Raw genomic sequence first — 27,607 nt, forward strand, 5'->3', positions numbered from 1 at the left:
AAAGAAAAGGGTAGAACTCATTTTTCATCTTACAGAGTTGAGTCAGGATACTGACTAATACTGATAGAAAGAGAATTTTAAATATTATTTAAAGTTATAAAGATAATCAGTAAAAGAAGTAAAAATAATATATTGGAGGCTTGGTCAAGATGGTGTAGTAGGAAGACCCTGAGCTCGCCTCCTCTCTTGGGCATACCAAAATTACAACTATTTACAGAGCAACTATTGATGAGAAAGACTGGAATCTACCAGAATAGATCATCTACAACTAAAGATATAAAGAAGGAACCACAGCAAGACAGGTGGGGGGGGTGGAATCATGGTATAGTAAAGACTTATACCCCCAGGTGGGCAACGCATAATCGGGAGAATAATTACAATTGCAGAGGTTCTCCCCAAGGCACGAGGGGCCTAAGCTTCACATTGGGTTCCCCAGCACAGGGGTCCTGCACCAGGAAGACAAGCCTCCAGAATGTTTAGCTTTGAAGTCCAGTGGGGCTTACTTTTGGTAGACAAAGAGGACTGTGGGAAATAGAGACTCCACATTTAAAGAGCACACACAAAATCTCACATGTTCTGGGACTCAGGGCAGAAGCAATAATTCGAAAGGAGCCTGGGTCAGAGCCACCTGCTGATCTTGGAGGGTCTCCCAGAGAGGCAAGAGGCAACTAGAGGTCATCCTGGGGACACAGACACCAGCAGCAGACATTTTGGAGCACTCATTCTACCATGTGGACACTGGTGCTGGCAAGCACCAATGTGGAATCCTTCCTTGAACTCATCAGTCTTTGGACCCAGCCCAGTCCCTGCCCACCAGCCTGTAGGTTCCAGGAGTTGGATGTCTCAGGCCAAGCAACTAGCTGGGAAGTGACACAGGCCCACCCAGCAGCAGGCAGGCTGCCTTAAGACTCTGTGAGCCTAGAGCTGTCCCTGGACATGGCCCTGTCCACCAGAGGGCTCAGGACATGTGTGTGCAGGCACTAGAATTGAGACTCCCTCAGGGCCCTGCAGCCAGAGACATTGGGACCCAGCTCCACTCCCAATGGGAGGTATCAGCACCAGGACAACCTGGGCCCTGGCCCCACTGAGCAGCACGTGGACACCAGCCCCAGGACTACTGCAGGCCCTCAGCCAGCCGTGGCAGGAAACAGCTCACCCACCAGCAGGCTGGTACCAGCCCTGGGACATGATGGGCCCCAGCCCTGCCCACCAGCAGGCCAAAACCAGCTCTGAAAAACCTTGGTCCCCTCCAGCCACCATGGGGTCAGGCCCCACTCAGCAGGGGGACAACACAAGCTTCTTGACACCCTGGGTCCCTCAGCCAGCTGTGTCAGGAACTGACCCCACTCACCAGTGGTCTGATAACAGCTCTGGGTACCCTGGGCCCTGCCGACAGAGACCTCAGGACTTGGCTCTGCCTGCCAGTGGGTTGGCACTAGCCCCAGGATATGGCTACAGCTAGAAGCATGAAAATTACAAAAGGAAAAAAACACATTGGTAAAGGCAAATATTCAGTCAAGGTAGTAAATCATCTATATCTACAATAAGCAGTTAAGGGATACACAAAACAATTACATGTAAAGTATGATGTCAAAACAGTAATTGTGAGGGAAGGAGAGTAAAAGTGCAGTGTTGTTAAAATGTGTTTGAAATTAAGAAATCAGCAACTTAAATAATCATATATACATGATTATATATAATCATATATATAATATAATATATATATAAAATCTATAATAGATACATACCCAAAACCCAGAAAGGAATCCAAATATAACACTAATTACAATCATCAAATCACAAGAGAAGAGAACAAAAGACAAAGAAAGGAACAAAGAAGAACTACAAAAACAACCCAGAATAATTAACAAAGTGGCAATAAGTACATGCCTATCAATAATTACTTTATATGTAAATGGTCTAAATGCTCCAATCAAAAGACAAAGAATGTCTAAGTGGATACTAAAACAAGATATATATATATATATGCTGCCACAAGACCTATATATATGCTGCCTATAAGAGACTGACTTCAGATCTAAAGACACACACAGACTAAAAGTGAGGGAGTGGAAAAAGATATTCCGTGCAAATGGAAATTAAAAGGAAGCCAGGTAGAAGTACTTATATCAGCCAAAATAGACTTTAAAATCAAGACTGTAACAAGAAACAAAGAAGGACATTACATAAAGATCAAGGGAATCAATCAAAGAAGAAGATATAACAATTGTAAATATATATGGACCCAACACGGGAGTGCCTAAATACATAAAGCACATATTAACAGACATAAAGGGAGAAATTGACAGTAACCCAATAACAGTAGGGAATGTGGACAGAAAATCAATAAAGAAACACAACCCTTAAACAACACGTTAGACCAGATGGTATATATATATGTGTGTATGTGCATGTGTGTGTGTGTATATACATATATACATACATACATACACACACATATATACGTATATATATATATATATATATATATAATATTCCACTGAAAAGCAGCAGAATACGCATTCTTTTCAAATGCACATGGAACATGTGCACATGGATGCACATGGAACATACTAGGCTACAAAGCATGTCTCAGTAAATTTAAGAAAACTGAAATCATATCAACCATCATTTCTGACCACAATGCTATGAGACTAGAAATCAACTATAGAAAAAAAGACTGCAAAAAACACAAACACATGGAGGCTAATCAATATGCTACTAAACAACCAATGGATCACTGAAGAAATAAAAAATATCTGGAAACAAATGAACATGAAAGCACAATAATTCAAAATCTATGGGGGCTGGGGGTGCCCACTCCTACCCCTGTGGGTAGCTGGGCTGGCAGTGCTGAGCTCCCTGTGTGTGGCACATGGGGCACCTGATGGATGCGGTGGCAGCGGGCGGTGGTGTTTCAGCGGTGTGCTTGGCTGGGCCCCCTCCCACCCCCCTGCTCCTCTCATCCATGTCCCCCGGCTGTGCGGCCACCATGGCGTCCGGTGAGGAGGACAGCACCAATGGCAGCGCCTCGGAGGCCGTGGGCAAGAGGAGGTGCCTGGGCTTGTTGGCCACCGCCTGGCTTACCTTCTACAGCATCACCATGACTGCAGGGTGGCTGGTACTGGCTACTACATGTACTGTAGTAAAAATGTACCGGCTGGTACATTTTTATGTGGAAAAAGGAATACACAAAGGTTTATATAAAAGTATTCAGAAGACACTTAAATTTTTCCAGACATTTGCTTTGCTTGTGGAATTGTACCTATTTCTGTGCTTGTGGCTGGGGTCCAAGGGAGTTCAAGAATCTTTATGGTGTGGCTTGTTACTCACAGTATAAAACCAATATAATTTTTTTATCATCTTATATCCTGTCGGAGTTGCTGGTGAACTTCTTACGATATATGCTGCCTTACCATATGTGAAGAAAAAAGGAATGTTCTCAATAAGACTTCTGAATAAATACAATGCTTCTTTTGACTACTATTATTTTCTTCTTATAACCATGGCCTCATATATACCATTGTTTCCACAACTCTACTTTCATATGTTACGTCAGAAAAGAAAGGTTCTTCATGGAGAGGTGATTGTTGAAAGGGATGATGAAATGATCCCTACAACAAGGTGTTTTTTCTAGAATAACCAGGATTACTTGAGTCTAAGGTTTAATAACAGGAATAAACAGCTTCATGAAAAAAAAAAATCTATGGGATGTAGCAAAATCAGTTCTAAGAGGGAAGTTTAGAGTGATAAAGTCTACCTCTGGAAACAAGAAAAATCTCAAAATTTCAAACCTTACACCTAAAGGAAAAAGAACAAACAAAACCCCAGAAGAAGAGGCAGAAGGAAAGAGATCATAAAGATCAGAGCAAAAATAAATTAAAAGAGATCATAAAGATCAGAGGTAGTAGTAGAAGAAATGAGATCATAAAGATCAGAGCAAAAATAAATGAAATAGAGACTAAAAAAAAAAAAAGAAAAGATCAATGTAACTAAGAGCTTGTTCTTTGAAAAGATAAATAAAATAGATAAGGCTTTAACCAGACTCACCAAGAAAAATAGTGCTGGCTCAAATCAATAAAATCAGAAATGAAAAAGGAGACTTTGCAACTGACATCACAGAAATACAAAGACTCATGAGAGTACTACAAACAACTACATGCCACCAAAATGGACAACTCAGAAAAAATGGGCAAATTCTGAGAAATCTACAGTCCCCCATGACTGAACCAGGTTTAAATAGAAAATATGAACAGACCAATTACCAGTAATGAAATTGAATCAGTAATTTAAAAAGCTCCACAAAAACAAATGTCCAGCACCAGATGGCTTCACAGGTGAATTCTACCAAACATTTAAAGAAGAGTTAACACCTATCCTTTTCAAACTATTTCAAAAAATTGCAGAGTAAGGAACACTTCCAAACTCATTCTACAAGACCAGCATCACCCTCACACCAAAACTAAACAAAAATATCATCACAAAAAAGAAAATTATAGACCAGGGTCACTGACAAACATATATGCAAAAATCCTCAAAAAACATTAGCAAACTGAACCTAACAATACATTAAAAGGATCATACACCATGATCAAGTGGGATTTATCCCAGGGATGCAAGGCTGGTTCAATATCTGCAAACCAATCAGTGTGATACATTACATTAACAATTTGAATAATAAAAATCATATGATCTCCATAGTGGCTGTATCAATTTACATTCCGATCAACAGTGCAAGCGGTTTCCCTTTTCTCCACACCCTCTCCAACATTTATTGTTTGTAGATTTTTTGATGATGGCCATTCTGACTGGTGTGAGGTGATACCTCACTGTAGTTTTGATTTGCATTTCTCTAATGATTAGTGATATTGAGCATCTTTTCATGTGTTTGTTGGATATCTGTATATCTTCTTTGGAGAAATGTCTATTTAGGTCTTCTGCCCATTTTTGGATTGGGTTGTTTGTTTTTTTGATATTGAGCTGCATGAGGTGCTTGTATATTTTGGAGATTAATCCTTTGTCAACTGCTTCATTTGCAAATATTTTCTCCCATTCTGAGGGTTGTCTTTTCATCTTTTTTATGGTTTCCTTTGCTATATAAAAGCTTTTAAATTTAATTAGGTCCCATTTGTTTATTTTTGTTTTTATTTCCATTACTCTAGGAGGTGGGTCAAAAAGGATCTTGCTGTGATTTATGTCATAGAGTGTTCTGCCTATGTTTTCCTCTAAGAGTTTGATAGTGTCTGGCCTTACATTTAGGTCTTTAATCCATTTTTGAGTTTATTTTTGTGTATGGTATTAGGGAGTGTTCTAATTTCATTCTTTTACATGTAGCTGTCCAGTTTTCCCAGCACCACTTATTGAAGAGGCTGTCTTTTCTCCATTGTATACTCTTGCCTCCTTTATCAAAGATAAGGTGACCATATGTGCGTGGGTCTATCTCTGGGCTTTCTATCCTGTTCCATTGATCTATATTTCTGTTTTTGTGCCAGTACCATACTGTCTTGATTACTGTAGCTTTGTAGTATAGTCTGAAGTCAGGGAGCCTGATTCCTCCAGCTCCATTTTTCTTTCTCAAGTTTGCTTTGGTTATATGGGGTTTTTTGTGTTTCCATACAAATTGTGAAATTTTTTGTTCTAGTTCTGTGAAAAATGCCAGTGGTAGTTTGATAGGGATTGCATTGAATCTGTAGATTGCTTTGGGTAGTATAGTCATTTTCACAATGTTGATTCTTCCAATCCAAGAACATGGTATATCTCTCCATCTGTTTATATCATTTTAAATTTCTTTTAACAGTGTCTTACAGTTTTCTGCATACAGGTCTTTTGTCTCCTTAGGTAGGTTTATTCCTAGGTATTTTATTCTTTTTGTTGCAGTGGTAAATGGGTGTGTTTCCTTAATTTCTCTTTCAGATTTTTCATCATTAGTGTATAAGAATGTAAGAGATTTCTGTGCATTAATTTTGTATCCTGTTACTTTACCAAATTCATTGATTAGCTCTAGTAGTTTTCTGGTAGCACCTTTAGAATTCTCTGTGTATAGTATCATATCATCTGCAAACAGTGACAGCTTTACTTCTTCTTTTCCAATTTGGATTCCTTTCATTTCTTTTTCTTCTCTGATTGCTGTGGCTAAAACTTCCAAAACTATGTTGAGTAATAGTGGTGAGAGTGGGCAACCTTGTTTTGTTCCTGATCTTAGAGGAAATAGTTTCAGTTTTTCACCATTGAGAACGATGTTGGCTGTGGGTTTGTCATATATGACCTTTATTATGTTGAGGAAAGTTCCCTCTATGCCTACTCTCTGGAGAGTTTTTATCATAAACGGGTGTTGAATTTTGTCAAAATCTTTTTCTGCATCAGTTGAGATTATCATATGGTTTTTATCCTTCAGTTTGTTAATATGGTGTATCACATTGATTGATTTGTGTATATTGAAGAATCCTTGCATTCCTGTGATAAACCCCACTTGATCATGGTGTATGATCCTTTTAATGTGCTGCTGGATTCTGTTTGCTACTATTTTGTTTAGGATTTTTGCATCTATGTTCATCAGAGATATTGGCCTGTATGGATGTTCCTTAACTAACTAAAAATAGAACTACCATATGGCCCAGCAATCCCACTACTGGGCACATACCCTGAGAAAACCATAATTCAAAAAGTGTCATGTACCACAGTGTTCATTGCAGCACTATTTACAATAGCCAGGACATGGAAGCAACTTAAGTGTCCATCGACAGATGAATGGATAAAGAAGATATGCCACATATATACAATGGAATATTACTCAGCCATAAAAAGAAATGAAATTGAGTTATTTGTAATGAGGTGGATGGACCTAGAGTCTGTCATACAGAATGAAGTAAGTCAGAAAGAGAAAAACAAGTATGCTAACACATATATATGGAATCTAACAAAAATGCTTCTGAAGAACCTAGGGGCAGGACAGGAATAAAGACACAGATGTAGAGAATGGACTTGAGGAGAGGGGAAGGATAAGCTGGGATGAAGTGAGAGAGTAAAACTGACATATATACACTACCAAATGTAAAATAGATAGCTAGTGGGAAGCAGCTGCATGGCACAGGGAGATCAGCTCGGTGCTTTGTGACCACCTAGGGGGTGGGAGGGAAATGCAAGAGGGAGGGGATATGGGGATATATGTATACATATAGCCGATTCACTTTTTTATACAGCAGAAACTAACACAACACTGTAAAGTAATTATACTCCAATAAAGATGTTTTAAAAATCATATGATCTTCTCAATAGAGCAGAAAAAGCTTTTGGCAAAATTAATTTATGTTGATAAACATACTTATAAAGTATGACATACTTTATAAAAAGTCTTCAGAAAGTGGGTATAGAAGGAACATACTTCAGCATAATAAAGGCATGTGAGCCTTTAGGCACACAGCTAACATCATACTCAATGGTGAAAAGCTGAAAGCATTTCCTCTAAGTTCAGGAATAAGACAAAGATACCTACTCTTGCCACTTTTATTCAACATATTATTAGAAGTCCTAGCCACTGCAATCTGGCAAGAAAAAGAAGTAAAAAGAATCCAAATTGGAAAGGAAGAAGTAAAACTGTCACTGTTTGCTGATGACAATACTATATACAGAAAATATAAATATGCCACCAAAAAACTACTAGAGCTCATCAATCAATTTAGTGAAGTTGCAGGATACAAAATTAATATACAGAAATCTGTTGCACTTCTATAACAACAAAGTATCAGAAAGAGAAATTAAGGAAACAATCCCATTTGCAATCATATCAAAAAGAATAAAATACCTAGGAATGAATCTAACAGAGGTGGTTAAAGATCTGTACTTGGAAAACTATAAGACACTGATGAAAAACATTGAAGACAACACAAACAGATGGAAAGATATACCATGTTCATGGTTTGGAAGAACTGATATTGTTAAAATGACCATACAACTGAACACGATCTAAAGGTTCAATGCAATGCCTATCAAAATACTAATGGCATTTTCCACAGAACTAGAACAAATAATTTTAAAATTTGTATCAAAACACAGAGGACCCTGAATAGCTAAAACAATCTTGAGAAAGAATAACAGAGCTAGAGGTATCATGTTCCATGACTTCATACTATACTACAAAGCTGCAGTAATCAAAACAGTATGGTACTGGCACAAAAAGAGATATATAGATCAATGGAATAGAGAGTCCAGAAACGAACTCACACTTATGTGGTCAATTTATTACAAAGGAGGCAAGAATATACAAAGGCAAAAAAGCCTCTTCAACAAATGGTGTTGCGAAAACTGGATAGCTACATGCAAAAGAATCAAACTGTACTGCTATCTCACACCATTACAAAAATAAACTCAAAATGGATTAATGGCTTACCATTAATAAACTCACACCATTACAAAAATAAACTCAAAATGGATTAATGGCTTAAATGTAAGTCATGAAACCATAAAAATTCTAGGAGAAAACATGGGCAGAGCACTCTTTAACATAAATTGTAGCAATATTTTTTGTGTCTGTCTCCTATGGCAAAGGGAACAAAAGTAGAAATAAACAAATGGGACCTAAGTAAACTTAAAAGATTTTGCATAGCAAAGGAAACCATTGGCAAAACAAAAAAACAACCTACTGAATGGGAGAAAATATTTGCAAATGATATGATGAATAAGGGGTTAATATCCAAAATCTATAAACACCTCATACAACACAGTATCAAAAAAACATACAACCTGATTAAGAAATCGGCAAGAGACCTGAATAGACATTTTCTTGAAGAAGACATACAGATGGCCAACAGGTCCATGAAAATATATTCAACATTGCTAATCATCAAAGAAATGTAAATCAAAACCACAATGAGATATCACCTCACACCTGTCAGAATGTCTATCATCAAAATGACCACAGATAACAAATGCCAGTGAGGATGTGGAGAAAAGGGAACACTTGCACACTGTTGGTGGGAATGTAAATTTTTGCAGCCACTATGGAAAACAGTATGAAGGTTCCTCAAAAAACTAAAAATAGAACTATCTGCAATTCCACTCCTGGGTATGTATTTGAAAAAAACTGAAAATACTAATTAAAAAAATATACAAGCACCCCAATATTTGTAGCAGCATTATTTACAATAGCCAAGATATGGAAGTGTCCATCAGAAGATGAATGGATAAAGAAGAAGTGATATATATATACAGTGGAATACTACCCAGCCATAAAAAAGAATGAAATTTTGCTATTTGCAGCAATGTGGATGAACCTGGAGGGTATTATGCTTAGTGAAATAAGTCAGACAGAGAAAGACAACTACTATATGTTATCACTTATATGTGAAATCTAAAAAATAAAGCAAACGAATATAAGAAAACAGAAGCAGATTCACAGATATAGAGAACAATCTAGTGGCTACCAGTGGGGAGAAGGAAGGTGGGGGCAAGATGGAGGTAGGAGATTAAGAGGTACAAACTACTATGTATAAAATAAATAAGCTACAAGGGTATATTGTACAGCAGAAGAAACATAGCCAACATTTTATAATAACTTTAAGTGGAGTATAATCTATGAAATTGTAAATCACTATGTTGTACACCTGAAATTAATATAATATTGTAGCTATCTAGGAAAAGAGAGACCTTAAATAAAAAGTCATACAGTTAATGTACAGTTATGAAATCAGCTTAGAGAGTTTTAGGTGAGAATTAAAGGGAGTTCATCTCATGTCCGCAGGTTTGGAATTCTGGATCTAATCTTTCTAGTTTAGAAAATCCAGTTTCAAAAAAGGAGGATCAGGGACTTCCCTGGTGGGGCAGTGGTTAAGAATCCGCCTGCCAATGCAAGGGACATGGGTTCGAGCCCTGGTCCAGGAAGATCCCACATGCTGCGGAGCAACTAATCCTGTGTGCCACAAGTACTGAGCCTGTGCTCTAGAGCTAACAAGCCACAACTACTGAGCCCATGGGCCACAACTACCGAAGCCCACGTGCCTAGACCCCGTGCTCCGCAACAAGAGAAGCCACCACAATGAGAAGCCCGCACACTGCAAAGAAGAGTAGCCCCTGTTCACCACAACTAGAGAAAGCCCACGCGCAGCAACAAAAGATCCAATGCAGCCAAAAATTAAATAAATAAATAAACAAACAAACAAATAAATAAATAAAAAGCAGGTACACAGACTGGCTTTTTAAAATAAAAGCATGATAGTGTTCAGGAGGTAACAGATACCGATTATCCACATGGGTTTTTCATCTTTTCTATATTAATTCTTCTATTTATACCCACTCAATATGTAAAACGCAGCTGCCTGTGCAGTTCTCCTAGTTGTAAACGACACAACAAAGTCTTAGCTTAATTAAAAGACTATAAATGGGGGTGGGGGTGGAAATCTCAGCTTCTTTCCCTTTTCTTCTGCTATCAATGGGATTAGGATAGTTCTTCATCCAACTTTGCCTTCAGATGCCTATCACAGGCATTCTCAGAACCACCAGATAATGAGAGGTATTACCAAGTCAGGGGGAGGGAGAAAAAGGCTTATTTTCCAATTATGAATGTACTGATTCATTAACACTGACTTGAGCATTCATTTTAGATTCAGGTTGTCATGGACTTGCATTTAAACAATAGTGGAATGTTGGTCTCTGCCATCTTTCAACAATCTTGCACGGGATGCCATTTAAGAAACAGCAGAAAGAGGAGCTGAAAAGGAGTAAAATATTCATGGCCAAAGTCAAAATTATATAAGTTGGCTGAGGAACCCTAATTCTTTTTACTCATCTTTGGCAAATCTCAAAATGTAGTACAATAATGGCTTATTGTACAAACTTTAAACTAGACACTAAGAAGTCCAAAGTAGAGAGCTCATTACCTCATCCAAAATCTACCTAGAGTCATGGAAAAGTTAATGGTAGTATTAGTTAAAGCATCAAGTTACAAGAGTTTAAATATTTACTGTTATATATATTTTTCAATATTTATGAATGTACCCAATATTTCTATAAGACTATACCTCCTTAGTGATGCAGCACCAAAAATATAGTCAATTTCCATAGAAAGCATCATATTACTTTAATTAATATTTATTGTTCAAGTAACCATCTCAAACTATTTTTCTTAATCTAAATTTGCTTTGGATTTAGGAGAATATTTTATACCTTTATTTGTCATACATCAGTGGCTTAGATACCACTTTCAAAATTTTTGTCCATCTCCAGGCATCAACTTTATTTTCTTCATATTTTTGTTTAAATTGACTAATTTTATTTTAATTAACTTGACTTAAGTAATATTATGATTAAAATCAAGGGATTGGTGTGATAGCTGTGATTTTTCAAATAACCATTAAAATAAAACCCAGAGTGTAGAGTCCATAATTGTTATTACCTGGAGTGTTAGTTCAAGGCAAGCTATAACTCTTGTTGCTTTTAAGCTGCTGAAAACTGAGATTTTCTGCTTTTTCTTACAGAATAACTTAGCCTATCCTGAATGATGAGGTACAAAATTTTATGTTAATGGTTGTGCACCACCCCTCAAATTTTGCATTCAAAATTTCCTAAAATCCTTTAGTGGCTGCAAAAGTAAAAACTCACAAAGTGAAAACACAAGAAGGCCAGCAAAAAGTGGCTAGGAGGAAGAAATTTTAGTAGCTGCATGGAGCTGGGGAGAAAGAGTTCAAAGTTCAAATTCTGTCAAGTTAGAAGGGTTTGGTGAACATCTCAGACTTTTCACTAAAACCTCAGAAAAGCCATACCTTATAAGTAAGCACAGGACTAAGGGCTCCAGTCTAGAATTAAATGCAAAATGAAAATAAATCCATTATAGCAGAACTTAAAACAAGCTTCCACGTATAATTAACGTGATTCATATGTGTGGTTACTAGAGGCTGAGAGTGGGAGGAGGGAGAATTGGAGCAAGGTCGTCAAAAGGTACAAATTTCCACTAATAAGACAAATAAGTACTAGAGGCATAATGTAGAACATGATGACTATATTTAACACTGCTTGATACACAGGAAAGTTGTTAAGAGTAAATCCTAAGAGTTCTCCACAAGGAGAATTTCCCCCCTCCTTTTCCCCTTTCTTCTTTTCTTTATATTATATCTATATGAGATAATGGATTCTACCTTAACCTATTGTGATAATCATTTCACAATATATGTAAATCAAACTATCATGCTGTATGCCTTAAACTTATCTGGTGATGTATGCCAATTGTTTCTCAATAAAACTGAAAAAAAAAAAAAGATTAATGTGATCCACCAATAGCTTAACTCTCTGTTAGTACAAATTCAACTTTCTTTCAAAACTACAGTATCTCTATAATGTATCATCCATACCGTCCAGGATAAAATAAGGTATTACTAGAAATCTGGAGAAACAGGAACATATAAGCCATCAATCAAAGAGAAAACATAGCCAAGAGAAGTAAATCCATAGATGACTTTTATGTTAGCACTGAGACAGGAATTTAAAAACAGCTTTTATAAATATGTTAATGGATTAAAAAGAAAAGATAAGCTGGACTTCCCTGGTGGCACAGTGGTTAAGAATCTGCCTGCCAATACAGGGGACATGGGTTCGAGCCCTGGTCCAGGAAGATCCCACATGCTGCGGAGCAACTAAACCTGTGTACCACAACTACTGAGCTCACGTGCTGCAACTAGTGAAGCCCATGCACTCTAGGGCCCGTGTGCTGCAACTACTGAAGCCCGTGAGCCTAGAGCCTGTACTCCACAAGAGAAGCCACCACAATGAGAAGCCCGCAGGCTGCAATGAAGAGTAGCTCCCCGCTCGCCTCAAATAGAGAAAGCCTGTGTGCAGCAATGAAGAACCAATGCAGCCAAAAAAAAAAAAAAAAAAAAAAAAGATGAGCAAAATGGGTGAAAGAAAGGGAATCCCAAAAACGAAATGAAAATTATAAAAGAACCAACTTGAAATTCTAGAGCTGAAAAAAATACAATATCAAAAAAGAAAACATTGGGACTTCCTTGGTGGTGCAGTGGTTAAGAATCCATTTGCCAATGCAGGGGACACCGGTTCGATCCCTGGTCTGGGAAGATCCCACATTCCGTGGAGCAACTAAGCCCATGTGCCGCAACTACTGAGCCTGCACATCACAACTACTGAAGCCCGTGTGCTCTAGGGCCTGCGTGCTGCAACTAATGAGCCCGCATGCTGCAACTACTGAAGTCTGCACGCCTATAACCTGTGCTCCGCAACAAGAGAAGCCACTGCAATGATAAGCCTGCACACTGCAACGAAAGTAGCCCCCACTTGCTGCAACTAGAGAAAGCCCATGTGCAGTAATGAAGACCCAACACAGCCAAAAACAAAAAAAAGAAAAAGAAAAACTTAATCGATAGAATTTAAAAGATTGGATACTGCAGAAAAAAGGACCAATCAATTTAAAGACAAGAGAACAGAAATTATACAAACTGAAGAATAGAGAGAAAATAATTGAAAAAATTAGCCAAACTGCAGTGACTTGTGGGACAACAAACTGATTGACACATGGGTAATTTGAGTGCCAGAAAAAAAGGAGAGAGTATGGGGTAGAAATTTTCTTCTTAAGAAATAAGATAAAACATTTCCTTAACTTAGTGGAAATACATCAACCCACAAATCCAAATAGCTCAGAGAACTCCTAAAAGGATAAATACAAAGAACACCACATCTAAGCAAATGATAGTCCAACTGCTAAGACCCAAAGATAAAAAGAAAAATTTTAAAACAGAGAAAATATATATTATAAGAATGATATCTGATTTTTTATCAGAAAACAATGGAGTTAAACAAAATAGAATGACATCTTTAAAGTGTTGTCAACTTAGCATTCTATATCCAGTAAAAATATCTTTCAACAATGAAGAAGAATAGAGATTTTTCAGATAAAAGAACGGTGAGATGATTTATTTTCTGCAGAAATTCATGAAAAGAAATATTAAAAGAAATTCTTGTGTCTGAAAGGAAATGATACCAGGTGGAAATCTGGATCTAGAGGAAGGATTCTGGAACAGCACAAATGGTAAATATGTGGCTACGTATAGATTACTATTTTTTCTTCACTTAATTTCTCTTAGGATGATTAAACTTTTAAAGCAAAAATAATAACAGTGTATTATGGAAGTTATAATATGTAAAAGCAAAATATATAACAATAATTGCACAAGCAATAATTGCACAAGAGAGGAAGTGAATGAGTTCATACTGCTGTAAGGTACATTATAAATAAAAAGGTCACAGGAAGAGTTATAGCTAAAAAACTAATAAATAAGATAAAATAAAATAAAGATATTCAACCCAAAAGAAGACAGAAAAGGAGGAAAAATAAAAACAAACAGGATGAATAGAAAACAAATAGCAAAATATGTCAGGATATAAAGAAAAATAGATAAAAATCATAATCATAGCTGAAGATTTTAATACCCCCTTCTCAGTAATTGATAAAACAAGTAGTAGAAAAAATCAATAAGACTATGGTAAGACAACCAACATGACTTACCTGACCACTATACAGAGCATCTGCAGTGTATACATTCTTTTCAAGTGCACATTTACCAAGACAGACTGTATTTTAACCTGTAAAAAAAAAAAAAAAACTCAATAGATTTCAAAAGTTAAATATCATAAAGAGTATGTTGTTTGACCACAATAAAATTAAATCAGAATTTAATAATGAAAAATATCTAGAATACTCTAAATATTTAGAAATTGGGTAAAACATTTCTAAATAAATTATGGGTCAAGAAAAAGTCACAAAGAAAATAGAAATTATTTGGAGCTAAATGATAATGAGAACACTACTTTAAAAATTTGTGGGATATAACTAAAGAAGTGATTAGAGAAACATTTATAGCTTTAAATGAATATATTGAAAAAGAAGACAGTTTTAAAAACAATGATCTAAGATTTTCACATAAATGTTAGAAAAAGAACATCAAATTAAACACAAAGTACACAGAAGAAGGAAATAGAAAAGAGTGAAAATAAAAGAGAAAAAAGACAAGCAATAAAAAAATTAACAGAGCCAATGGTTAATATTTTGAAAAGATTAACAAAATAAATAAATCCTACCAATACTAGTCAAAAGAAAAAAGAATAAAAACACAAATTATTAGTATCAAGAATGAAAAAGATGGAATCACTTGAGATCCTACAGACATTAAAAGGAAATAAGAGAATACTATTAAGAATTTTATGCTAATAAATTCAACAACTGTTAAGAAATGGGCAAATTTCTCAAAAATCATCACTTACCAAAACTTACAAAAGAAGAAATAGAAAATCTGAAGGGTCCTACATCTATTTAGAAAATGAGTATGTAATAAAAACTTTCCTACAGAGAAAACTTTGGCCCACGTGGCTGTACTCATGAACTCAGTCGTGCATTTAAGGAATAAATAATATCAGTCTCACACAAATTTCTTCTGAAAATAGAGAGTGGTAGAACTTTTTCCAACTTTTTTTATGGGGCCAGTAAATCCTAATCCCAAAACTTGACAAAGAGAGTACTAAAATAGACAATAAAATTAATATCCTTCATGCAGAGTAGATGTAAAAATCCTTCACAAGGTATTAACAAATGAACTCTTGCAATATGTAAAAAAGGTAATACATTATGAGCAAGGGTGTTGATCCCAAGGAATGTAAGGTTGGTTTCACACTTAAAAACCAGTTATTTTGATTCACCACATTACTTAAATAAAAGATAAAAATAATATAACCATCTTTCTGGATGCAGAAAAAACATTTGAAAAAATACGACATCTTTATCTTTTTAACAACTTTATTGGAGTACAATTGCTTTACAATGTTGTGTTACTTTCTGCTGTATAACAAAGTGAATCAGCTATATGTATACATATATCCCCATATCCCCTCCCCCTTGCATCTCCCTCCCACCCTCCCTATCCCACCCCTCTTGGTGGACATAAAGCACTGAGCTGATCTCCCTGTGCTATGCAGCTGTTTCCCACTAGCTATCTATATATCTCTCCATCTGTTTCTATCATCTTTAATTTCTTTCATCAGTGTCTTATAGTTTTCTGCATACAGATCTTTTGGCTCCTAGGTAGGTTTATTCCTAGGTATTTTATTCTTTTTGTTGCAATGGTAAATGGGTGTGTTTCCTTAATTTCTCTTTCAGAATTTTCATCATTAGTGTAGAGGAATGCAAGAGATTTCTGTGCATTAATTTTGTATCCTGCTACTCTACCAAATTCATTGATTAGCTCTAATAGTTTTCTGGTAGCATCTTTAGGATTCTCTATGTATAGTATCATGTCACCTGCAAATAGTGACAGTTTTACTTCTTCTTTTCCAGTTTGGATTCCTTTTATTTCTTTTTCTTCTCTGATTGCTGTGACTTAAACTTCCAAAACTATGTTGAATAATAGTGGTGAGAGTGGGCAACCTTGTCTTGGTCCTGATCTTGGAGGAAATGGTTTCAGTTTTTCACCATTGAGAATGATGTTGGCTGTGGGTTTGTCATATATGGCCTTTATTATGTTGAGGTAAGTTCCCTCTATGCCTACTTTCTGCAGGGCTTTTATCATAAATGGGTGTTGAATTTTGTCAAAATCTTTTTCTGCATCAATTGAGATTATCATATGGTTTTTATCCTTCAGTTTGTTAATATGGTGTATCACATTGATTGATTTGCATATATTGAAGAATCCTTGCATTCTTGGGATAAACCCCACTTGATCATGGTGTATGATCCTTTTAATGTGCTGTTGGATTCTGTTTGCTAGTCTTTTGTTGAGGATTTTTACATCTATGTTCATCAGTGATACTGGCCTGTAGTTTTCTTTTTTTGTGGTATCTTTGTCTGGTTTTGGTATCAGGCTGATGGTGGCCTCGTAGAATGAGTTTGGGAGTATTCCTCCCTCTGCTATACTTTGGAAGAGATTGAGAAGGATAGGTATTAGCTCTTCTCTGAATGCTTGATAGAATTCTCCTGTGACGCCATCTGGTCCTGGGCTTTTGTTTGTTGGAAGATTTTAAATCACAGTTCCAATTTCAGTGCTTGTGAGTGGTCTGTTTATATTTTCTATTTCTTCCTGGTTCAGTTTCAGAAGGTTGTGCTTTTCTAAGAATTTGTCCATTTCTTCCAGGTTTTCCATTTTATTGGCATATAGTTGCTTGTAGTAATCTCTCATGATCCTTTGTATTTCTGCAGTGTCAGTTGTTACTTCTCCTTTTTCATTTCTAATTATGTTGATTTGAGTCTTTTCACTTTTTTTCTTGATGAGTCTGGCTAATGGTTTATCAATTTTGTTCATCTTCTCAAAGAAGCAGCTTTTAGTTTTATTGATCTTTGCTACTGTTTCCTTCATTTCTTTTTCATTTATTTCTGATCTGATTTTTATGATTTCTTTCCTTCTGCTAACTGGACTTTTTTTGTTCTTCTCTCTCTAATTGCTTTAGGTGTAAGGTTAGATTGTTTATGTTAGATTTTTCTTGTTTCCTGAGGTAGGCTTGTATAGCTATCAACTTCCCTCTTAGAACTGCTTTTGCTGCATCTCATAGGTTTTGGGTCATCATGTTTTCATTGTCATTTGTTTCTATGTATTTTTTGATTTCTTCTTTGATTTCTTCAGTGATCTCTTGGTTATTTAGTAGTGCATTGTTTAGTCTCCATGTGTTTGTATTTTTTACAGTTTATTTTTTAAATTTATTTAATTTAATTTATTTATTTTTGGCTGCATTGGGTCTTCGTTGCTGTGCACGGGCTTTTGTCTAGTTGCAGCGAGCAGGGGCTACTCTTCGTTGTGGTGTGCAGGCTTCTCATTGCAGTGGCCTCTTGTTGCAGAGCACGGGCTCTAGGTGCATGGGCTTCAGTAGTTGTGGCATGCGGGCTCAGTAGTTGTGGCTCGCAGGCTCTAGAACGCAGGCTCAGTAGTTGTGGCGCATGGGCTTAGTTCCTCCGCGGCATGTGGGATCTTCCCAGACCAGGGCTTGAACCCGTGTGCCCTGCATTGGCAGGTGGATTCCCAACCACTGCGCCACCAGGGAAGCCCCTACAGTTTTTTTCCTGTAATTGATATCTAGTTTCATAGCGTTGTGGTCAGAAAAGATACTTGATACAGTTTCAATTTTCTTAAATTTACCAAGGCTTGATTTGTGACCCAAGGTATGGTCTATCCTGGAGAATGTTCCATGAGCACTTGAGAAGAAAGTGTATTGGTTTTTTTTTGGATGGAATGTCCTATAAATATCAATTAAGTCCATCTTGTTTAATGTGTCATTTAAAGCTTGTGTTTCCTTATTCATTTTCATTTTGGATGATTTGTCCATTAGTGAAAGTGGGGTGTTATAGTTCCCTACTATGATTGTGTTACTGTCGATTTCCCCTTTTATGGCTGTTAGCATTTGCCTTATGTATTGAGGTGCTCCTATGTTGGGTCCATAAATATTTACAATTGTTATATCTTCTTCTTGGATTGATCCCTTGATCATTATGCAGTGTCCTTCTTTGTCTCTTGTAACAGTCTTTATTTTAAAGTCTATTTTGCCTGATATGAGAATTGCTACTCCAGCTTTCTTTTCATTTCCATTTGCATGGAATATCTTTTTCCCTCCCCTCACTTTCAGTCTGTATGTGTGTCTAGGTCTGAAGTGGGTCTCTTGTAGACAGCATATATATGGGTCTTGTTTTTGTATCCATTCAGCCAGCCTATGTCTTTTGGCTGGAGCATTTAATCCATTTACATTTAAGGTAGTTATAGATATGTATGTTCCTGTTACCATTTTCTTAATTGTTTTGGGTTTGTTATTGTACGTCTTTCCCTTATCTTATGTTTCCTGCCTAGAGAAGTTCCTTTAGCATTTGTTGTAAAGCTGGTTTGGTGATGCTGAATTCTCTTAGCTTTTGCTTGTCTGTAAAGGTTTTAATTTCTCCATCAAATCTGAATGAGATCCTTGCTGGGTACAGTAATCTTGGTTGTAGGTTTTTCCCTTTCATCACTTTAAATATGTCCTGCCACTCCCTCTGGCTTGCAGAGTTTCTGCTGAAAGATCAGCTCTTAATCTTATGGGGATTCCCTTGTATGTTATTTGTTGCTTTTCCTTTGCTGCTTTTAATATTTTTTCTTTGCATTTAATTTTTGATAGTTGGATTATTATGTGTCTTGGCATGTTTCTCCTTGGATTTATCCTGTATGGGACTCTCTGCACTTCCTGGACTTGATTGACTATTTCCTTTTCCATATTAGGGAAGTTTTCAATTATAATCTCTTCAAATATTTTCTCAGTCCCTTTCTTTTTCTCTTCTTCTTCTGGGACTCCTATAATTTGAATGTTGCTGCACTTAATGTTGTTCCAGAGGTCTCTGAGACTGTCCTCAATTCTTTTCATTCTTTTTTCTTTATTCTGCTCTGTGGTAGTTATTTCCACTATTTTATCTTCCAGGTCACATATTCGTTCTTCTTCCTCAGTTATTCTGTTTTTGATTCCTTCTAGACAATTTTTAATTTCATTTATTGTGTTCTTCATCATTGTTCGTTTGCTCTTTAGTTTTTCTAGGTCCTTGTTAAACGTTTCTTGTATTTTCTCCATTCTATTTCCAAGATTTTGGATCATCTTTACTATCATTACTCTGAATTCTTTTTCTGGTAGACTGCCTATTTCCTCTTCATTTGTTTCGTCTGGTGGGTTTTTACTTTGTTCCTTCATCTGCTGCATATCTCTCTGTCTTCTTATTTTGCTTACCTTACTGTGTTTGGGGTCTCCTTTTCGCAGGCTGCAGGTTCATAATTCCCATTGTTTTTGGTGTCTGCCCCCAGTGGGTGAGGTGGGTTGTGTAGGCTTCCTGGTGGAGGGCACTGGTGCCTGTGTTCTGGTGGATGAGGCTGGATCTTGTCTTTCTGGTAGGCAGGGCTGCATCCGGTGGTGAGTTTTGGGGTGCCTGTGAACTTATTATGATTTTAGGCAGCCTCTCTGCTAATGGGTGGGGTTGTATTCCTGTCTTGCTAGTTTTTTGGCATGGGGTGTCCAGCACTGGAGCTTGCTGGTTGTTGAGTGGAGCTGGGTCTTAGCATTGAGACGAAGATCTCTGGGAAAGTTCTCACCAATTGATATTACGTGGGGCTGGGAGGTCTCTGGTGGTCCATGTCCTGAACTTGGCTCTCCCACCTCAGAGGCTCAGGCCTGACATCCAGCCAGAGCACCAAGACCCTGTCAGCTACATGGCTGCTATGTTGGAAGGTCTCCTGAAGAGGTGGGGGGTGGCTGTGGCTCACCACGGGGACAAAGACACTGGTGGCAGAAGTTCTGGGAAGTACCTCACCATATTTTCTTGATAAGAGTCTCAGCAAAGTAGGACTATAAGGGAACTTCCTCAATCTAATAAAGTACGTCTCTAAAAGAGTTCAGAATTTCTAAGGAAGTCTTGAAAAACAATTCCATTACCAGATATCACTATCTATTAGAAAACTATAGTAAATAATTAAAGCAGTATGATATTGATGCAAGGATAGATAACTGACCAATAGAACAGAACAGATAGAGGCCACATATGTGGTACCTAGTTTATATAACAAACGCAATACTGCAGGGGAAACGTAGCTTTCTGCATAAACAGTGTTGAGTGAATTGGAGATATACATGAAAATTTTTTTCCCTGATCTGTACCCAACACTATACATTGGGCTATGTTAAAATTAATAACATCTGTTCATCAAAATATCTTAAAAGAGTAAAAATGCAACCCAGATTGGGAGAAGATATACACAATACATATATCTGACAAAGGACTCATACCAAACCTCTATAATGAACTCCTACAAAGTAATAAAAAAAGAGAAATAATCCATTTAGGGAAAAAAGGACAAAAACTTGAACAGTCACCTCATAAAGGAGGGTAGAAAAATGGTCAATAAACATATGAAAAAGTGCTCAATTTTATTAGTCTATAGGAAAAAGCAAACTAAAACCACCATGAAATACCAGTGCTCCCATCTGAATGGATAAAGTAAAAAGGTAGGAAAATTCCAAGTGTTGCTGTGATTGTGGAGTAATAGAACTCATATGCGCTGGTGGTGTGAGTAGAAATTGATACAACCATTTTTTTGAACATCTACTCAAGCTAAATATATGCATAGTCTATGGACCAGCAATTCCACTTCTGGGTGTATAACCAGAAATAAAGACATACTAGAACATTTATAACAATGCTATTTAAATGCCCATTTGCAGAAGTATGGATAAATAAAGTTTGTTATAGTCACACAAGGGGATACTACACGGCAATGAAAATAAAAGATCTATGACAACAGAGAACAATGTGGATGAATCCCACAGACAGAATGTTGACAAAAGAAGCCACAAAAGAGCACACAGCACCCTTACAGTGCATGATTCTATTTACCTAAAGTACAAAAAAGCCAAAACTCATCTAGGCTGTTAGAAATCAGGACTGTGGTTACCCTGGGGGAGGAGTAGTGATTGAAAGGGAGCCCAGGGGGGTTTTCTGGGGTATTAGAGCTTGAGCTGGGTCCTGGGTACATGGATGTGCTCAACTTGTGAAAGTATATCAAGCCATACACTTATGAGAGGTGCACTTTCCGGAAGTATATTTTAATAAAAAGTTAAAAAATAATCTTCTCCTTCCCTCATGTCCTTAGCTAGAAGAACTATAACTGCTTTTATTGAATGAACTGTCACTAGATAGATGCAACCAGACAGCAACGTTTTTCTTTTTCTACTGTTGCTTGGTTTAAACCCTCCCTAGATGAAATATTGGGCAGGTCTCAATACTGGGATATATTGGGCAATATCCCAATATGGCTTTTCCAGTCACACTTAGGTAATGAATACATAGTCCCTTTGTTTTGGCATTAAAAAGGTCACTCTTGCCTCATAATCACGTAACTTCAGGCTGGTCCAGGGTAACCTTCAAAACTTCAAACTTTTATCCAATATAAAGCTTTTCCCTTCCAGCGGGGTCCTGACCTGGGCCTGGAAGCCCACAGAGGAGGCAGAATGTTCCCGTTTGTCTTCTTCATTTGTTCCCAGCCCATCCTTCTGTTCACTCACTGCCGGCTTGTCTAAGCCCTTAGAGTTGGGCCAAGGCAGAGGGGATTAGGGGAAATGGCATCGGTTCACATGGCCGGAACAGCTGTGGTGATCTATCGGTTCCCCCTGGATGTTGGCTTTCATGAAGTGCTTTTGTGGGTTTTCTGGAGAGCCTCCCAGTGAGACCTCAGATGGCAGTCTCCCCAGTGTACGCAGTGCTTGTCTCTGGCAGCTGTTGATGAGCTGATTCCAGGCCTGGGCTTTCAAACACCCTGCACAGACCCTTGCTGTTGGGATCCTTTCACCCTGTTGGGGAACCTTCTTGAGTATGTTCTGTTTTGAGAAGACTCCAGATCAGCTCCTTCTCATGGAATCTACATCTTTCCTTCCAGGAACACGTGAACTTTTGTCCTGCTGTTTGTGGAGCTGCAGCTTGCTCCCAATACATTCTCCTCTCTTCAGCTGATGGTGGTTGTTCACCTTTAAGCCACCAGATTAGGTTAAGATACAAGTCCTCACAATCCCCAAGCTTCTGACATGTCCTTAGAAGCTCCTCACTTGGCTTGAGATGAAGGACAGCAACTCCTTTGTTCCCCAGCTCCTTTTCTTCCACCCAGAGGACCAGTGAGAGGGGAATGCACAGCACACTGATCGTTCTCTCCAAAGAAATCCCCCGGTCTGGCCTCTGGTACATCACCTCTTCCATGCCTTGAGGTGGGTCTCCCAGCATTCCATGGATAAACGGTCTGGCCCTTTGCTCTAGGGCAGTGGAGTCACTGTGAGGCACTTGGCACCTATCTGGTTCTCAAAGTGAGACAGCAAAGTCTCATTGTAACATCCTCCTACATAATTAATCTCCTTCCTCTTCTCATCTATCAGAGTTTTTCTCTATTGGCTTTTGTCACTTTCAACCTTGTGTTCCAGTTATTGACGTGCATATCAAATTCCCCCTTCCAGACTACAGGTTTCTGGAGAATAGGAGTCTAGTCTGACTTATCTTTATCTCCCACAGAACCTAGCAGAGTGCTGGTACAGAGTTGGGGCTTAACACATAACAAGGGAATGAACAGGTGAATAATTAGAGCCGCCCTCTGCAGGAGTGGTCACTCAGGGCAGGCATCAACCTGACCTTTCGTTAAATACCCAAGGATTTCCTGATTCTGTAGCCCATGTTTAAAACTCAATCATTTGCTATTCACTCAGAAAATATTTTTTGAGAATTTATTATATGCCAGGAACTGGGTAAGTGATTAGAAAGAAAGCAGACATAGCCTCTACCCTTTTGGAGTTTAGAATTGAACTGTTGTGAGTTTGACATTGAGAGATGAGTAAGCTTTGGCTAAGTGTATAGGAAGAAGAAGAGCCAATGCCTGCAGCGAAATGACTGCCAAGTACTCTTGACTCAGAAGTGAGAATGTGTGGATATATCCAGAGAGAGAGGGTAGATGAGCCAAGCTGTAACAGAGCAGCCTGGAACAAGCACATGGTCCAGGCTTGAAGCTTAGTGTTCTTGTGGAGGGTGAAGTGATTCTAAGGAACAGATACAGACAGGCTTGGGCAGACAAGAACAAGTGTCCTTGAGGGTGGCTCTGGAATCTGGTTTACTTCAGCATCTGAAGTCATATTATTTAAAAATATGATTTACAACATCCTCTAAATCTTTTGTAAACAAACTCACCCCACTTAATGAAAATAAGCACTGAGGTACCTTTTTGAAGTTTGTGATGGTACCTGTCTCTCAATTAATAATCTTGTCAATTTTCTAAGACATTTAAATGTTCTTGCCCCGTGATGTCACCACAAGAGGGACTTGTAATCTCCTCTCAACTCTCCCCACCACATTCACACACACACACACACACACACACACACACACACACACACACACACACACACACACACACTCATGTACATGCTCACATACACTTGCCCCAAGAAACTGACTCTGTTTGGCTACTCTGAAGTCAGGTACTTATTTACCTTTCATTAAACTGATTGACAAGGAATTTGAAAAGCGACCTTGGGGAAAGAATATGGGTTATCCCAACTGAACCTTTATAACAAAACCATGCCAAGTTTGCCTGAGGGAACAAAAGAGTTCTGCAAAATAGGCTGAGTTGGGCACATTTTCTCACCATGAGAATATCATGCACAATCATCTCAGCAGCAAAACTCAAAGCCACATGAAGAACCAAGTGTGTGTGGTCTGGAATATTAACAATGCATTTTAATTTGAAGGCACTTCTGCCTGTAGGGCTTTGGGAGCTTAAACGGAAAAAATAACTAAAAACAAAAGAAGATGAAGTAAAATGACAGGCCGATGATAATCTCTGGTCTATAAGCAGAGAGCTGCCATAACTCCTAATAACATGGAAGAAGCAAAGTTTAAGGAGTGTTGTATAACAGATAAAAGATATTAAAAATATAGAAGGATCAAGTTGTCATAATGCCATTGCTTATTGGTACAAAATGACTGTGAGATACCCACTGACTAATGTTATATAACCTGCAAACCACAGGGGACTCAAAAGGACCCACACACTAATATTGAGCCTTAGCACTCAAGGTGTACTCCTTCTGTAGCTGGGTTGATCTTTTATGTGGCAAGAGAAATCCTTCCAATATTTTGTGGTCCTGGTAAGCGTCAGTAGTCAATGTTACCTCCTAGCTGTGGGCAATGCTACAGGTGAGGGTCAAGGACACGGCTAGAATAAGCTTCTACGGGAAGCTGGAAGGGATGCATAGGGAAGTAGAAGCAAGAGGCCACTAGTAGCTGAGTGTAGGTGAATAAGAATAGGAGCATAGTATTAGGGGGAGGAAGTGGAGTTCTCCCAAAACACAGTGCAGGATCCAAGTCTAACAGCCAGAAAGGGAATGGATTTTGGGAAATAACAGCAGCACCAAAGGCCAAAGCACAGAGTGCAATGCACATAGCAAATCATAAAGGTTGAAAGCCAAGGGAGGCAAGTGAAGACATGAAGGCTAAAGGCCAGGAACAGGGCTGGGTTGGAGTTATCTTGGGAGAAAAAGGAGGGAAGAAGGCAGGGAGGTCTGTGATTGCTCAGAGTGGTCAGACAAAAAACTTTGTGGCAAGGAACATCTCCTTCAGATGTGACAGAGCTATTCCAACTGACTCATAAAAAATCAACACCAGATGGCTCCAAAAGAGATACTTCTCTTGGATTTGCTGTTCTTTTTCTACCTCAGGAGGAAGAAAGTTGAGCAATAAAGCAATGTGTACTCTCCAACATGATTTTCAAGTCTGTTTCATGGAACACTTCTTGTAAGATGCTTAACAAAAAGTACTCCGTGGTCAAATATATTTGAAAAAATGCTACATATTATCTTCTCTTTATGACTTACATGTACATTAGTATAGTGAAGGTTCTGAAAAGTCCTGCAGTGAAGAGGCCTGTTTAACTTTATTATCCCCATTTAATGCAGTGTTACTCAAAATTGCTGGACTATGGAACACTTATCTTACATTACACCTCTTAATTTCCCGAGGTTCTTTTGTTCTGAGCAGTGTGCTTTGAGAAATGCTTTTCTAGAACTTTTGTTACATTTGTCCTGTGGACTCAGTTATAAAGACAAAATCCACCTCAACTCAATGCTAAGGAGATCATAGAAAAGACTTGCTTTCATAGTATAAATGAATTAACACCAGGTGTGGACACAATATTACCCAGAAAAAGCCTTTGTTGTTTATTTATTTTAAATATCTATTTCCAAAAAGGACTTGAAATGGTGTGTGTGTACTTGTGTGTGTGTTGTTGTTGTTTATTGTCATCGGAGCCTGGAGAGAGATGGCCAGGACAATTATTCAGTTACACTGACTTCTGTTTTTGAAGTGGGAATGACAAGAGCAGTCATGATAAACCAGGCAATGGGTACCAAGTACTTTAAGGATAAGCTGTGTCATTCTTCAAGTCTGCCCATTAGAAGTAGGGTAATGAAGCAACACGGTGGCTGCTCAAACAAAAGTAGGTAGATTTTCTGATGGCAAATCTATCAAATTCAGCATCTGAAAATGGAAATCATAATTTTGGTGTTCAGCCATCTCTGTATTGCAAACAATTCATTTGGAGCTTGATTGTTGTGACAGAAGCTAGGTATGGAACCAGCAGTTCTTAAAGCCTTTTGGAGATGGAATTGACCTCAACACACAATGTTTAAGTAAATCAGAGGAGTCAGTATGGGATCTTGGCTAGGCTTTGGGTAGCCTGGCATGTATTACATTCTTCTACAACTTTTCAATAATAACATTCTCTGCTTGAAGCAGGTAATTCAGGTTGATATGGAGGACCACATGTCCCCTCTATCTCCCACCTCTGCAGAGAGAAGCTCAAATTGGTGAACAAAGAACAAGAACAATAAGCTATTTTTGACTGACCTACCTCTTCCTCAAGATCAGGATCATATCCTTTGTGTGGAGGACTAAGGGACTTTGTGTGGGTGTGCCTTTTCCAGAGAGGTGCCAGAGTGGCCCTGAGGGCAAGACAGCTAATGAGCTTGCTCAGGTCTGACTGAAGATTGAGCTTTTGCCCTGTGATAGAACAAGGTTTTGTTACTTCCAACTCCCTTTCTGGAGCTTTGTATTTCCACTTATATTTAGCTAGAAGTGGATTTTTTTAATGCTACTGCAGGTTGTAAAGGATATATTTTGTAGCATAAAAATAAGGGGAGAAAGGGATTAAGACATAGGGAGGAGACAGAAGTTCTAACAGTTAGAAGTTCTAACTTCTCTACCATATGGAAAAGTTCTCTAATTGGAGTTTCAGGAGGATATAATAAAGAGAATGTGGAAGAAACATCATTTAGGAGATAATGGCCAAAAGTTTCTAGAACTTAAAAAAACCCACAACTGATCCTCAGATTTGGAACTCCAAAAACTCCTAGGCGAAGATAAATGAAAGGAAATTCTCATTTAGATGTAAATCACATCAAACTACAAAGCATCAAAGGCAAGGAGAAGACTTGGAAAGCAACTAGAGTCAAGACTTTCTACAAGGCATTGCGAATAGCCTGATGGAGTAATTTTTGTACAATAATGAAAACTAGAAGATGATGAGTGGTATTCTTAAAGTGCTGAGTGAAAATAATTGTCAACCAACAATGAAATACGTGGTGAAATGATCGCTCAAGATAGGGGGGAAAGAATAACATATGCACGCTAGAAGAAAACAAGATAACAGAATTTACTACCAGCAGATTCAGGTAAAAGTATTACCAAATGGAAAGTCTCAGATACAGAAAGGAATTACCAGCAAAGATTTCTATATGTATGTAGGTAAATCTAAACAAATACTGACTGTATAAAGTAATAATGTCTATTTTGTCAAATTAAAAAAATACAAACCAAATACTGGACAACAATAGCATATAATTTGAGAAGTTTGATTAGATATGAAGCACTAGTGTCTTTGTTTTGGGAAAGAAATAGAAAGATATTGATTAACATTTGACTTTTTAAAGTATGCATGTTGGGGCTTCCTTGGTGGCGCAGTGGTTGAGAGTCTGCCTGCTAACGCAGGGGACACGGGTTCGAGCCCTGGTCTGGGAGGATCCCACATGCCGCGGAGCAGCTGGG

The 27,607-nt window shown here is 37.9% G+C and overlaps 1 pseudogene across 1 annotated transcript; it reads left to right on the forward strand.

Moving 5' to 3' along the window:
* LOC309612860 (very-long-chain (3R)-3-hydroxyacyl-CoA dehydratase 1 pseudogene) lies at positions 1-27,502 on the forward strand (annotated as a pseudogene). Its single transcript has one exon. The product of its transcript is annotated as a very-long-chain (3R)-3-hydroxyacyl-CoA dehydratase 1 pseudogene (transcript).
* The last annotated feature ends 105 nt before the right edge of the window (positions 27,503-27,607 follow it).

The sequence above is a fragment of the Balaenoptera borealis genome (genome assembly GCF_965194805.1).
Source record: "Balaenoptera borealis genome assembly, chromosome: 1".
NCBI classification, from domain to species: Eukaryota; Metazoa; Chordata; class Mammalia; order Artiodactyla; family Balaenopteridae; genus Balaenoptera; species Balaenoptera borealis.